The sequence below is a fragment of the Caretta caretta genome, chromosome 24 (genome assembly GCF_965140235.1).
Source record: "Caretta caretta isolate rCarCar2 chromosome 24, rCarCar1.hap1, whole genome shotgun sequence".
NCBI lineage: Eukaryota > Metazoa > Chordata > Testudines > Cheloniidae > Caretta > Caretta caretta.
The window spans coordinates 10701071-10714906 of NC_134229.1; the positions used below are offsets into that span (position 1 = coordinate 10701071).

Consider the following 13836-nt stretch of genomic DNA (forward strand, 5'->3'; position numbering starts at 1 on the left):
ACTGTTCTGGAGTAATGACAAGCTTCTTCTGATCCCTTAGACAGAGTCTGTGGACCCCCAAGGATCTGTGGGCCACAGGTTGAGAACCACTGGCTTAGGGTAGACAACCATGTATCCTGGAACAAACATTTGGGAATGTCCGGACTGGCCTTTACAAAGGTGTTCATTCCCCTGAGTTAACTGGCATCCAGAGAAAACAAGCCTCCAGGGGAGAAAGAAATTACTTCCCTACCTAATGGAACGCAACCACCTCTGGGGTAAAACATGGCAGCTGTTTACCAATCTACAGCAACACTGTAGAACAGCTTGAGGGAAGGAAAAAGAAAAGGAGTACTTGTGGCACCTTAGAGACTAACCAATTTATTTGAGCATGAGCTTTCGTGAGCTACAGCTCACTTCATCGGATGCATCCGATTCATTCATCCGATGAAGTGAGCTGTAGCTCACGAAAGCTCATGCTCAAATAAATTGGTTAGTCTCTAAGGTGCCACAAGTACTCCTTTTCTTTTTGCGAATACAGACTAACACAGCTGTTACTCTGAAACCTGTCATTATTGAGGGAAGGAGGCAGTCATATTCACCTGAAATTGCAGGGAGAATACAATTAGCGGCTCTGGTCTTTAAACGCCACACTGGGATTAGAAAGATTTAAGTGATGAAACTGGCCATGAATCTGGGAAAATATCCTGACTGTGGAAGAAAGCATCATGGGATCTTTGTTATCCACCAACTCAGGTCTCACTGGAATGAGGGCAACAGCTCCTTACACCTAGAATGCTCACTCGGCCAATGGAGTAAAGTATAGATCTAACAAATTTATCTGAGCATAAGCTTTTGTGAGCTACAGCTCACTTCATAGAATATCAGGGTTGGAAGGGACCTCAGGAGGTCATCTAGTCCAACCCCCTGCTCAAAGCAGGACCAATCCCCAATTAAATCATCCCAGCCAGGGCTTTGTCAAGCCTGACCTTAAAAACTAAGGAAGGAGATTCTACCACCTCCCTAGGTAACGCATTCCAGTGTTTCACCACCCTCCTAGTTAAAAAGTTTTTCCTAATATCCAACCTAAACCTCCCCCACTGCAACTTGAGACCATTACTCCTTGTCCTCTCCTCCCACTGAGAATAGTCTAGAACCATCCTCTCTGGAACCACCTCTCAGGTAGTTGAAAGCAGCTATCAAATCCCCCCTCATTCTTCTCTTCGGCAGACTAAACAATCCCAGTTCCCTCAGCCTCTCCTCATAAGTCATGTGTTCCAGACCCCTAATCATTTTTGTTGCCCTTCGCTGGACTCTCTCCAATTTATCCACATCCTTCTTGTAGTGTGGGGCCCAAAACTGGACACAGTACTCCAGATGAGGCCTCACCAATGTCGAATAGAGGGGAACGATCACGTCCCTCGATCTGCTCGCTATGCCCCTACTTATACATCCCAAAATGCCATTGGCCTTCTTGGCAACAAGGGCACGCTGCTGACTCATATCCAGCTTCTCGTCCACTGTCACCCCTAGGTCCTTTTCCGCAGAACTGCTGCCTAGCCATTCGGTCCCTAGTCTGTAGCGGTGCATTGGGTTCTTCCATCCTAAGTGCAGGACCCTGCACTTATCCTTATTGAGCCTCATCAGATTTCTTTTGGCCCAATCCTCCAATTTGTCTAGGTCCCTCTGTATCCTATCCCTACCCTCCAGCATATCTACCACTCCTCCTAGTTTAGTATCATCCGCAAATTTGCTGAGAGTGCAATCCACACCATCCTCCAAATCATTTATGAAAATATTGAACAAAACCGGCCCCAGGACCGACCTCTGGGGCACTCCACTTGACACCAGCTGCCAACTAGACAAGGAGCCATTGATCACTACCCATTGAGCCCGACAATCTAGCCAGCTTTCTACCCACCTTATAGTGCATTCATCCAGCCCATACTTCCTTAACTTGCTGACAAGAATACTGTGGGAGACCGTGTCAAAAGCATTGCTAAAGTCAAGAAACAATACATCCACTGCTTTCCCTTCATCCACAGAACCAGTAATCTCATCATAGAAGGCGATTAGATTAGTCAGGCATGACCTTCCCTTGGTGAATCCATGCTCACTGTTCCTGATCACTTTCCTCTCATGCAAGTGCTTCAGGATTGATTCTTTGAGGACCTGCTCCATGATTTTTCCAGGGACTGAGGTGAGGCTGACTGGCCTGTAGTTCCCAGGATCCTCCTCCTTCCCCTTTTTAAAGATTGGCACTACATTAGCCTTTTTCCAGTCGTCTGGGACTTCCCCCGTTCACCACGAGTTTTTAAAGATAATGGCCAATGGCTCTGCAATCACAGCCGCCAATTCCTTTAGCACTCTCGGATGCAACTCGTCCGGCCCCATGGACTTGTGCACATCCAGCTTTTCTAAATAGTCCCTAACCACCTCTTTCTCCACAGAGGGCTGGCCATCTACTCCCCATGCTGTGATGCCAAGCGCAGCAGTCTGGGAGCTGACCTTCATCGGATGCATTCAGTGGAAAATACAGTGGGGAGATTTATATACATAGAGAACATGAAACAATGGGCGTTTCAGATGTTCTTGTCAACTGCTGGAAATTGCCCACCTTGATCATCACTACAAAAGGTTCCTCCCCTGCCCGCTGGCTCTCCTGATGGTAATAGCTCACCTTACCTGATCATTCTCGTTACAGCGTGTATGGTAACGCCCATTGTTTCACATTCTCTATGTATATAAATCTCCCCACTGTATTTTCCACTGAATGCATCCGATGAAGTGAGCTGTAGCTCACAAAAGCTTATGCTCAAATAAATTTGTTAGTCTCTAAGGTGCCACAAGTACTCCTTTTCTTTTTGCGGATACAGACTAACACGGCTGCTACTCTGAAACCTATAGATCTAAGGAACTCTTCAGTCTTCAGAGAGTTGGGGGAACCGAAATGTTAGGCTACTCAAAACTTTGTACTCTACACATCTGAAGGTGGTAATTACACTAGCTTTCAAATGCCCAAGGGCTGATGTCCCCAGCGCCCTGTCAGAGACTTGAAGATATCCCTTCACACCAGCGTGCAAAGCCTTCTCGATCCCTGCAACACAGCACGATCCTTCCAGCTGAGTACTGGCTGGACACTAGGAAACCCACCAATGCAACACTCTAAAACCAGCTCTACAGGCAGGAGCTTAAGCGGGCACCTGGGGCCCAGCATCCCAAACAAGTCTTGCTCTCTATTAGTGGAGCCAGAAGGGAAAGCAACTCCTGTTCTGCTCCCACTCCAACACACACACTTCTAACAGCTTGGGATCCCGCAGATTACATGGCTAGACCAGAAATTAGGTGGGGGAAACTGTCATTAAGGGAAAGCACTCACTTGTTCCCTGACCTGACAGGGACTAAGCATACTGTCTCGGTAGATCAGCTATGTATTATTTGCATTCCAGTAGTGCCCAGAGCATCAGATCAGAGTTGGTGTCCCACAAACACACAGAAAGATGCAACTCCTGCCCGAAAGAGCTTACACTCTGGGCCCCCATGTACAGACACCAGGATCCTCAATTAAACCTGAACCACCTACCTTTTAATTACAGACAGACGATCTCCTCTTCCTGTTAAGCTGAAGAGATGCCGTCTCCCCAGCAGGCTCCAATACCACATATATTGCCATACACTAGATTCCACTACCAGGCGGCAATGCCAGGGCCCTGCCCAGCACAATACCTAGATTCTATTCAAAGCCAGTAAGCCTCCCAATGCAAGGAAGCCAAGGGTCAAACCACAATGTGCAGGAAGACGTTAATGTACCACACCTTGTTCCCCTAAACACTGCCAGCTTTAGAACAGCCTCTGGCTGGGTGAGCCCCATGCAGATCTCTGATGCTGAAGGAACAGTAATTACACAGGCAGGTAACAATGCACATGATGCTGCAACACATGGGAAACTCTTTTAGACATCCCTCCCACACCAGGCCCTCAGTGAAAGAGCATTCACCCTCCAATACCTGCCATCCAAGGATGTGTACACACTCTACAAGGGTCACTGAATTTAGCCCCCCAACTGCCTTGTGTGGCACATATTAGCCCCATTGTACACAGGTGGAGAAAAAGGCAAAGAGCTGAAGGGACATGGCCCAAAGTCAGTAAAAGACCTAGAGCATGGAATATCTAGCGCTTGTGTTTTAGACAAGAGATCATCCTTCCTCCCTTAACCTACTGCTTGTTAAAGATGGGCAGGAGTCTTTCACTTCTGGGATGCCCTCAATTCCAGCCCAGCTCCCAGTAAGTGAACCATTACCACTGGATAGCTTCTAGAAGATCTATGTCAAGTGTTGTTAAGTTTAGGGTGAATCCATTAAAAACTCGAGGATTCCCCACATCCTGCACTTACACCATGCAGAAGGAATACTGCTATGCTCACCAGAAGAAGGGTTTCCATGTTACCAAATGCTAATAAATGGATTGTGAAAAAGAAAATTAGTCTTGTGGTTAAGGCACAAGACTGGGAGTTGAGAACTGGATTTTATTCCTAGCTCTGCTGCAGTCACCTCCTGGCCCTGTGCCTTGAGCGCCCCAGTCGTCAAACAGGGATGATGCCTAGTTCACCAAGTTGAGGCTTAAGCACTTTGAGATCGCCCCATTGAAAGGTGATGGGGGAGATTTTTGAAGTAGTGCGGTGGCATTAGCCACAAGCTCCATTAACTAGAATAGAAGTTGTGGGGTGAAGGCCCCAGTACCACTATGAACAACATCTACCCGATATTTTTAAAATTGAGAAAACAGGATGCAAGGCACGTTGTAAGCTCTTTCCAGAAGGCAGATTCCTAGTTCCAATCAAATGACATTGTGTGCAAGTTGGCGTGTGTTCTGTTTTATATCAGACATACTTGCACTCTTTGAAGTCTACAATCTAGTAGTGTCCAACAGTAGGAAGCCAGTTAGCCCCTGCCCCCACCTTGCAAGTGACGATTGTCACTCAATTACACTTCAGTTGTATGCAATACAAAGTCCAACAACAGGATTAAAATACTGCACACCAACCCATTTTAAGAGTGTTGAATTGATATTTATAGCTCCTTAGTTACTGAACAATCCATTATTATAATGGATATGTAGCTATAAACACACTAATGGACTAGCTCTGCCAGAACACACAGTATTGCAGCCACATTTGGACCACACAGGCACGATGGCTGTGGAGATAGGGCAGCAGTATGAAAAATGTCAGGCTTTTCTCTGGTCTACTAAAGACTCCCTACCTTCAGGGTCATCCTGATTTCAGTCTGCTTTACCAGACAGCAAAAACCCCATGGGTCTTTGCAGACAGATCACTATTGTGAACACAACCCTATGTATTGGCATAACTGGATCTCTTGTACACTCTCACCGCCTTGTATTTGTTCACTTGAGGCTCCTATATTTAAGCAGGGTTTTCTCCTAAGTACTGGAGTATGGCAACCTAAGACAGTGCTCCTTTAAGTACAACAGAGGCTGTCAGGTGATTTAGGCCCAAAATGTAACTTGATCAAGATCTTACACAGCCTAATAATCCTTTCATCCCAACATGCCACTCTAGGAGTATGTCAAAAAAGGCAGCACTCGGACTCTCAGTAGATAGCTGCAGCTAGCCCCGCGGGGACCCCCACCTTCCAAAGGACACATTCTACTATTGAGCATTCAGTTACATTTCAGATGTGTGAAATATGCGAAACCCAATAACACAGTACGAAAACCACAGGTTTAGGGTGAATCCATTAAAAACTCGAGGATTCCCCACATCCTGCACTTACACCATGCAGAAGGAATACTGCTATGCTCACCAGAAGAGGGGTTTCCATGTTACGAAATGCTAATAAATGGATCGTGGAGGAGAAAATTAGTCTTGTGGTTAAGGCACAGGGCTGGAGCCCCAACCCCATGCCAGCTCTCTGCCATAACTCTCCACCATCATTCTTTTCTAGGGCATAGCTCCTAGGCCAGCCAGCAGAGCAGCTAATGGCATTCCAGCCAGACAGATACTGTTCATTCTCTTTCCCAAGTTCTCCCAGCTACAACTCATACAACACTGTCCCTCAGTATTACAAAAATAATTCAGAAATAAGAGGGATGGGGATGTCAACTGATATTTACATGATTTTATTTTAATTTCAATGAAAATAATTTGATTGGTCTTAAGCCTTGCCTTAGAGTGATGGGGATTTATACTGTCCTAGTGCATGAGAACCTGACAGTGAAACTGACCAGACTTAATACTTCCATGGATGCTGTTTATTTTAGTTTTACTGCCTACCCACAGGAGAGAGCACATTAGATGCTTAGGAAATCCTTTTAGTTTTAAAAACCGTACTTCCATGGTACCTTCCATCCACAGATGTCAGTGTGTTGTGGAGACGGATGAGTATCATTACGCCCATCTGTAAGACGGGGAACCAGACGCACAGAGAGGGGAAGTGACTTGCCCAATGTCAGAGCAAGTCAGTGACAGAACTGGGAGTAGAAACAAAGTCCTCTGACTACCTGTTTGGGGCCTCTTCCACAAGACAAATGCTGCCTCTGACACATAAAAAGAAGCAATTCAGTAAACTCAAGGGGACTTTGTTTCTCAACTACAGAAGACCTCTCTTAGTTGAGCCTTCCCAGTAGAGTCTGATCTCAGTTAAGTGATGAGACTTTACCAAAAAGCCTGAAGAGACTGGAAATCCGTTATTGTGTTGATACACATTACTTGAGCTTGTCAGCTCTTCAAGGCAGGAACCACCTTTTTGATGTGTTTGTCCAGCACCTAGCACAACAGGATCCTGATCTACGACTGGGGACCCTAAGTGCTACCACTATGCAAATCTCCTCGTTTCCCCCACCCCTCCCAAACACACATCTTTATTTGTTATTTTCTATATTAACTAACCAGAGGTTCAATAGAAAGTCATACCCATGGAAAACCTGGATAAAGGCCACTTACCCTAGTGGCACTAGCTAAATGAGCTCACTGTTAAGCAAAGGTTATGCCAATCCTGTACTGATTAGTCATCAGTCATTGCCATTCACTATCAATATCCTATTTATAACAGGAACATTTTCTAAAGATCTCCAAATGTTAGCAACACTGGAAGCCTTAAGACACGATTCTGCAGAGAGAACTGCATGAGTCCAGATGTCCTCTTGCATGGTGCTCTGTGCAGGACCAGGTTCTCCTGTAGACAGGTTGCCAGCATTTTTAACAGCATATCATACAAGCATACTACAAGCAGATCGAATCAAGATGGTGTTAGAAACACCAGCAATCTGCCTCTTAGGGCCCCAAATGCAGTTAATATCAAGAGAGCAGAACCAGTTGTATCAACAGTGGGCATGTTTTTAGAAAGGCCCTCCCCATACTAGGGAAGCTATGAGGCTAACACAGGTCCTGAAGATCACACAAAACATGCAGATTTCCGTTAATTGGGATGCACTTAATTGGGAAAATTGTATGATTTTTTTTTTAAACCTGGCAGCGTCCTGAGTAATATATACACACTTTAATTTCGATTCACCCTCTCTTGAGGGGCACACAAATCAGCTCTTGGCTATCTTTTTCCTTAAAAATCGTGTGTGAGTGTGTGTGTGTGTGTGGGGGGGGGGGGGGGGGAATATAACCCATTAAATGAAGGTTTTCCTTTTAGAGATAAAGCACCTCAAAGCCACCACAAACCGGACACCTTTAAATTACTGCACAATATGCTAGTTCTGAAGCACAATGGAACAGCCTTGGTCAATGAACACCACCACTTTACATGCCATATCCAAGGCACTCAATTCAACTCAATGAGGCTTTGACACAACCAACCTCTCAAGTGTTGCCAAACTGTAAGAGAGAGAGATCCCCCTCCCCCATTTGTCAGAGAGAGAATCAGAACCCTTCACATTCAGGTTCACCCACACCCTGTTTGGAGAGATCAGGGACTCCATTTGGCAGGAGAAGAGAAGATGTGATTTGCCTGACATCACGCAACTGGGCAGCATGATGGCTAATGAAATTCAGTGTGAAACACAAGGTAGCGTACACTAGAAAGAACAATCCTTGAGTTACTCACACATACTATGGGTTATCTACAAACAAGGCTTGTACCCCTTTAGCTGTACATGTATAGTCAAAGCAGTTCAACCCCTTAGCGAGAGCACAGTTATCACAGTATAAAGGTGCTTTATCCCACACCTGGTGTGCACTTAAAACTTATACTAGCATAGCTAGGTCGGGGGGGGGAGGGGGGGAGAGAAAAAACCACACACCATAGCGACAGAACAATGGTGACAAAACCCTCAGTGTAGGGAAAGCTATGCCAACAGTGTGTGCTCCTGTCAGCCCAGCTAATGGGAGGTGGTGTTCCTATGCTGGCAGAACGCCTCCTTCTGTCATTGTATACTGCATCTACACTAGGGGACTATGTCAGCATAGGCTCAGTAATGTAGCTATAGCCTCAGTAGGGCTATTCTCCTTCTCATAGAGATATATTTGTACCTGTATAAATCACTTTTATACCTGCAAAAGAGCTCGTGTGGATACAGTGATTTCAGTAAAAAAAAAAAATTCACCCCTCTAACCAAAATAAAGATTGGCCAAACTGTCAAGTGCAGACCAGGCCTTAATTAATTAGCCACTCAGGAAAGAGACTTGGGCATCATTTTTGGACACTTCAACGTGCAATGCTGTAAAAAAAAAAAAAAAAAAAAAACTCTAGTGTGTTCTGACGTACAGGCAACAAGACAGCAAATATTATAAAGCTATTGAGAAGTCAATGGGACCCCCTTCACCTGGGTTACTGTGCTCATTTCTGGCCACCTTATTTCAGGAAGTTCTAAGATAGGTAGGTGAGAGTGATCAGAGGCATGGAAAGATTTCCATACGAAGGGAGAATGAAAAGACTGGGACTCATAAACCTAGTCTATCTATACTTGTAAGCTTTACTAGTAGAACTACGTCACTTAGGGATGTGATTTTGTATTAGCTAGTCATTCAGGTAGAAGACCTAGCATAAATGCAATATATGCAACTATAAAGGTGGCATATACACCGGTACGTTACTCCCTGTTCTCATAGGAGGAGAGTTATACTAGTATCAGTACCTTTATTGCTAGAACTGTGCCCATTTGGAGGGGGAGGGCAGTTGTACCTATTTAACTATACCGGTCTGGTTATAGCAATGCAGCTTTCTAAAAGTTGACAACTCCTTACTTTAAGGAAGATAAATAAGAAGAGACACGACAGAGACACAAACTAAGAAATAGCACAGAAGGAGATAAGGTAATACTATTTCCCATTTCTAGAGTCATTACAAGAAAGGGATATCCAATTCGGATAAAAGGCAACATGTTTAAAACTTAAAAACAAACAGCACAATTAACACACGGAATTCATTGCCACAAGAAATCACTGTGGACAAAAGCTCAGTAGGATAATAAATAGGATTAAACACTTACATGGATAACATCCAGTTACATTACACAGGATAAGAAAAGGATACATATATATAAGCCCTGCTGCTGCACAACATAAGCCAAATTACTAGGGTTATGGTATAACCCGTTCATTGGAAGTTTCTTCCAGGCTGTCCGTTAAAGGGTTTCTTGCACCTTTCTCTAAAGCATCTATTACAGGTGATGCTGGAAACAGGATACTGAACTAACCTGCCCATTGGCATGAGTCTGTATGGCAATTCCCTTGTTCTTATGAAGAATCAGTGGCAGAAAAGGAAACAGAACCCAGGGGTCCTGATTCCCAATCTGCTGCTTTAACTCCTAGAGAACACAGTCTCAAGCAAATGAGCAGCAGTTTACTAGCCCAGGCTTATCTAGTCACTCACCTTAGAAAAACAACAAACCCCATATATTTTACTCACCAGTCCAAAAAACAAACAAAACCAGAGAAGAATAGAAAAGAAAAGAAAGTTGCTGGCCCCAGGCTGGGATACATTAGACTGAACAAAAGACAGTTTTAGAGGCACTCACCTTTCCTACTTCTATCCACCACACAGGCCCAGCAGCACCTGGGAAACTGGCTCTGTAGATTTGCTGAGAGACTGAGAAAAATTACAGTTTAAATTTAAGAGGTGTCATTTATAACTGATCTCACCCTCTTGCACCTTATTACTCTGAAGTAAAGATAGCTCAGACCAGACTTCATCCACCCCATTCCTCCCAGTACATGTATGTTTGTTTTAATTAAAGATTAAATGTAGCAAGAGTATTTCATGCAAGCCTAGAGTGTGGGTTGGCGAGGGCCTGACAGACACCCTCGGTGAACCCCAGAAAAGACACCTGCTCCCTGCCCCCCAAATACAGTTCACAAGTCTCCCCATACACTGGGCACCATTAAAGCTAAACCTGGAGAATCAGGCAGGTTCAGCCTTTCTCAGATAGCGGGGAGGGAGCGAGAGCATAGCCATGACCCTGCGGGGCCAGGAAAGGAAAGCTGGGCAGGTGCAGGCTGGGCTGGGTCGCCAGGCACCTGCACTGGGGATGGAAGATCCAGGAGCAATCCCCTAACCACAGAGGACGAGCCCGAGCAGGGGGTAAGGGAGGCCTTGGTTCTAATGGCTGGGAACCCTGGGCCTGCACGGGAGAGGGGAGAAGTGGGTTCAGGGCAGGAGCAGGACCTGTCCTGGGAGGGGGAGAGGAGCGGGACCGGGCTCTGGCAAAGGGTTAGGGGAGCGGGGCCGGGCTATAGGTTGGGGGAGGGGAAGGGGAGCAGGCCAGTCCCGGGAGGGGATCGGGTCCTGGCTATGGGTTGGGGGAGGGGAGCGGGGCCGGGGCCCGGTTGGGGGAGGGGAGCGGGGCCGGGGCCAGGGCCCGGTTGGGGGAGGGGAGCGGGGCCGGGGCCCGGTTGGGGGAGGGGAGCGGGGCCGGGGCCCGGTTGGGGGAGGGGAGCGGGGCCGGGGCCAGGGCCCGGTTGGGGGAGGGGAGGGGAGCGGGGCCGGGCCTGTGCCGGGGGTCCCAGGAGCGGGGCCCGCTCAGGCCGCGGCTCCGGGGGACGTGGACGGACCCTACTCCCGGCGGCCCCGGGCCCGCTCAGGCCGGGATCCTGCTTCCCCGAGCCGCTCCCCCGCCACCGGCTCCGGGCCCAGCCGCCATCTTACTGCGCCGCCTCCCTCCGCCGGGGACGCTTTGCGGCTCCCGCCCGCGCTTTACGGCAGCGGCGGCTTCGCGACACCCGCTCCCCTCAGTGCCTGGGGATTGTTATTGTAGGGTCGCGGCCGAGGGGGTGGGGCCCGGCGGGGGCCCGTGTGAGGGACGGGTCTGCCCGCGCCAGATCCGCCGTGATTGTAAATTCCCCTCCCCCATTAGACCCCTGTGCTATTGGCGGGTCCCCGGTATTAAAGACCCCCCCCCCTTAGCTGCCCCGTCTCATCACCTCCGCCTGCAGTGTCATTGTAGGGCCGCCCCCTCCTCAGCCCCAGGTTTCCAGTGCAGCCTGCCTGGGGGAGCCCCGCTCTGTTATTGTAGGGTCACTGCAACCCGGGATATTGTAGGGTCATTGCTCCTCTCCCTGACTTCAGCCTCTTCCCTCGGGAGACCCCCTCAGCTGTGCTCCCTTGGGAGCTCAAGCCACCCAGCACCTTGTCCCCATCCATCCCACGGGTGGGCGGCCACCCCCCTTTCCGCCTTGGACTGATGCGCTGGGCTAGGCCTGCTGCTTTGTTATGGGGCTGCCCGTAAGCCCGGGGCTGCCCGCGCTGCTTTGGGACTGGGAAGTGCCTCACGCGGGGGCAGGGCAATCATTTCTCACGCCACCAGAGTTTCTATTTTTGTATGTTGGTGCTGCGAGCAGGGCCTGCGTTTTCACTGACTCCCTCCACCCCTGGCATGGCCAATGCGGTAAGCAGCAGGGTGGCTGCCCTCCCTGCCGCCTCCCGTGCTTTGGCCCCAAACAACTGCTGATTGGGTCAATCACAGGCCAGGCCTCCCCCAAACAGACTCCCACCAGGAGGCCAGGTACACGCCATAGGGCTGCACCCTCTGCACTGGGATCCCAGAAGGGATGGATCAGCCCCTTCAACCTGATCCTTTCCCTTTCTACTCTCTTTTCCCCATGATGGGATCCCTGACCCTCTAGCGTCGGACTTCCCCGCATGACAGCCCCATCTGGAAGGAGCTTGGGGCGGTCTTGGCTGGTGGGCTCGAGGGGAGGCGCCTGTCATGGATCCACAGGTCCAGTGCTCTCATACGGCTCTGAAACAGTCCCTGGGAGAATGCCTTCAGGGCGTCAGCCCCCTTAGGGTCACAGTCTCTCACTGGAGTAAGCCTCTTGGTTTCACTGCTTCCTGGGAATGAACATCAGAGACTTCAGCACCCCTGCTTCACTGCTGTGAGCTTCCTGTAGCAAGTCCACCTGCACTGGACCCCAGAGTGAGACTTACACACTTAAAGGGAGCAATCCCCCGCCCCTCCCAGTTTCCTTAATATGGAGTGACTCTTATCCAGCATTGTAAAAGCAGAAGGGTTTATTAGATGTCTGGAACACAGTGTAGAAAGCCCTTGGTTAGCACAGAGAATAGAAAGTTACAGCATAGTCCATCTGGGTTAGTTCACAACCCAGAGCTCTCTTCTGAACCTTTCTTAGTCTCTGTTCAGAAGCTTCCTGCTTTCAGCAGCCCACACTTAACCACTCCACCTGAACCTCCTCCAAGCCCTTTGTTCTCCAGCTAGTCACAATCGAGTGGCTTCCTGCAGAGGATGGGCTATCCACGGTCATTCAGTTGGTAGGATACCAAATTGTCTTCCGGGACTCTCCATGGTCCTGGGCCCCAGAAAGCTGGGTGTCAGTCACACCTGTATCTCTGCAATGAGTAAACAATCTTTCCCCCCCATCTAGTTAACCATGTAGCTCATCGGGGAAACTGAGGCACACAATACTCATCCAAAATATTATGAAAAATTCCCACTCCGCCACAGGGCCACAATCCTGGAGCCAAGAACAAGAGATTCTTGGGGAGGCAGTGTGATGTAGTGGCTAGAGCACTGGGCTGGGACTCAGGAAACCTGAGTTCTGTTCCCCACTCTGCCACTGATGCTGCTGGGTAATGCTGGGCACATCACTTCTCCTCTCTGTGACTCAGCTGCCTCCTCTGGAAAATGGGGATAGTGAGACTGACCTCCTCTCTAAAGCACTTTGAGATCTCCTGGTGAAAAGTGCTAGATAAGAGCTAGGTATTATCACCAAATAATAACGTGTTTTAATTTGATTCAGTCACTTGTTGGGCTGTGGCCTCTGCTGCTTCCATGGCTGTGATCTTCGAGTGGCCGTGCCCAATGGGGCCTAGCGCCAACTGTAGTCTCAGGAGTCTTGTGATCAGAGAGATCTCCCCATGGCTTTGACCTCTGCAACACAATGCCTGCTCCCTCTCCCCCACACGCTAGGACTTCGAAATCGGTATTCCAACATCTCTCGCCTTTCACTGAGGGGCAGAGAAAGCTCTTTTGCTGCTCTAAGGAAACCTCCTCCTACAAATACACAGGGAAGAACAGGCTCGATGTCCTTCAAGGAAAAGTCAAGCAGGGGAAAAGTCATGTAAATAAGTCATAACATCTTTCCAAGAACACACACTCATTATGTAGTACACTCTTTCAACCCCTTAACCTGATTTGACAAATATTAACATGCACTGGGCCACATACATTTGCAATCCAGATCTAAGCTTTGGATCTGTTCGGCACTGGTGAGGCCACACCTGGAGTATTGTGTCCAGTTTTGGTCTCCCCACTACAGAAGGGATGTGGACAAATTGGAGAGAGTCCAGTGGAAGGCAATGAACATTATTTGGGGTCTGGGGCACATGACTCACGAGGAGAGGCTGAGGAAACTGGGGTTATTTAGTCTGCAGA

The 13836-nt window shown here is 48.3% G+C and overlaps 1 protein-coding gene across 3 annotated transcripts in view; it reads right to left on the reverse strand.

Annotated features, from left to right (window-relative positions):
• Positions 1-11136, reverse strand: part of DCAF8 (DDB1 and CUL4 associated factor 8) — a 55506-nt gene extending 44370 nt beyond the window's left edge. Inside the window, exons 1-2 of one of the 3 annotated variants that reach the window (XM_048828351.2) lie at positions 11091-11136; positions 9964-10034 (exon numbers count right to left, since the gene is read on the reverse strand). The gene's annotated coding sequence lies outside the window, so the exon portion shown is untranslated. Of the gene's footprint in view, positions 1-9963; positions 10035-10462; positions 10744-10996 lie in introns of those variants that run through there. The other 2 variants (XM_048828350.2, XM_048828352.2) reach the window with 2 other exon arrangements.
• Positions 11137-13836: the final 2700 nt, after the last annotated feature.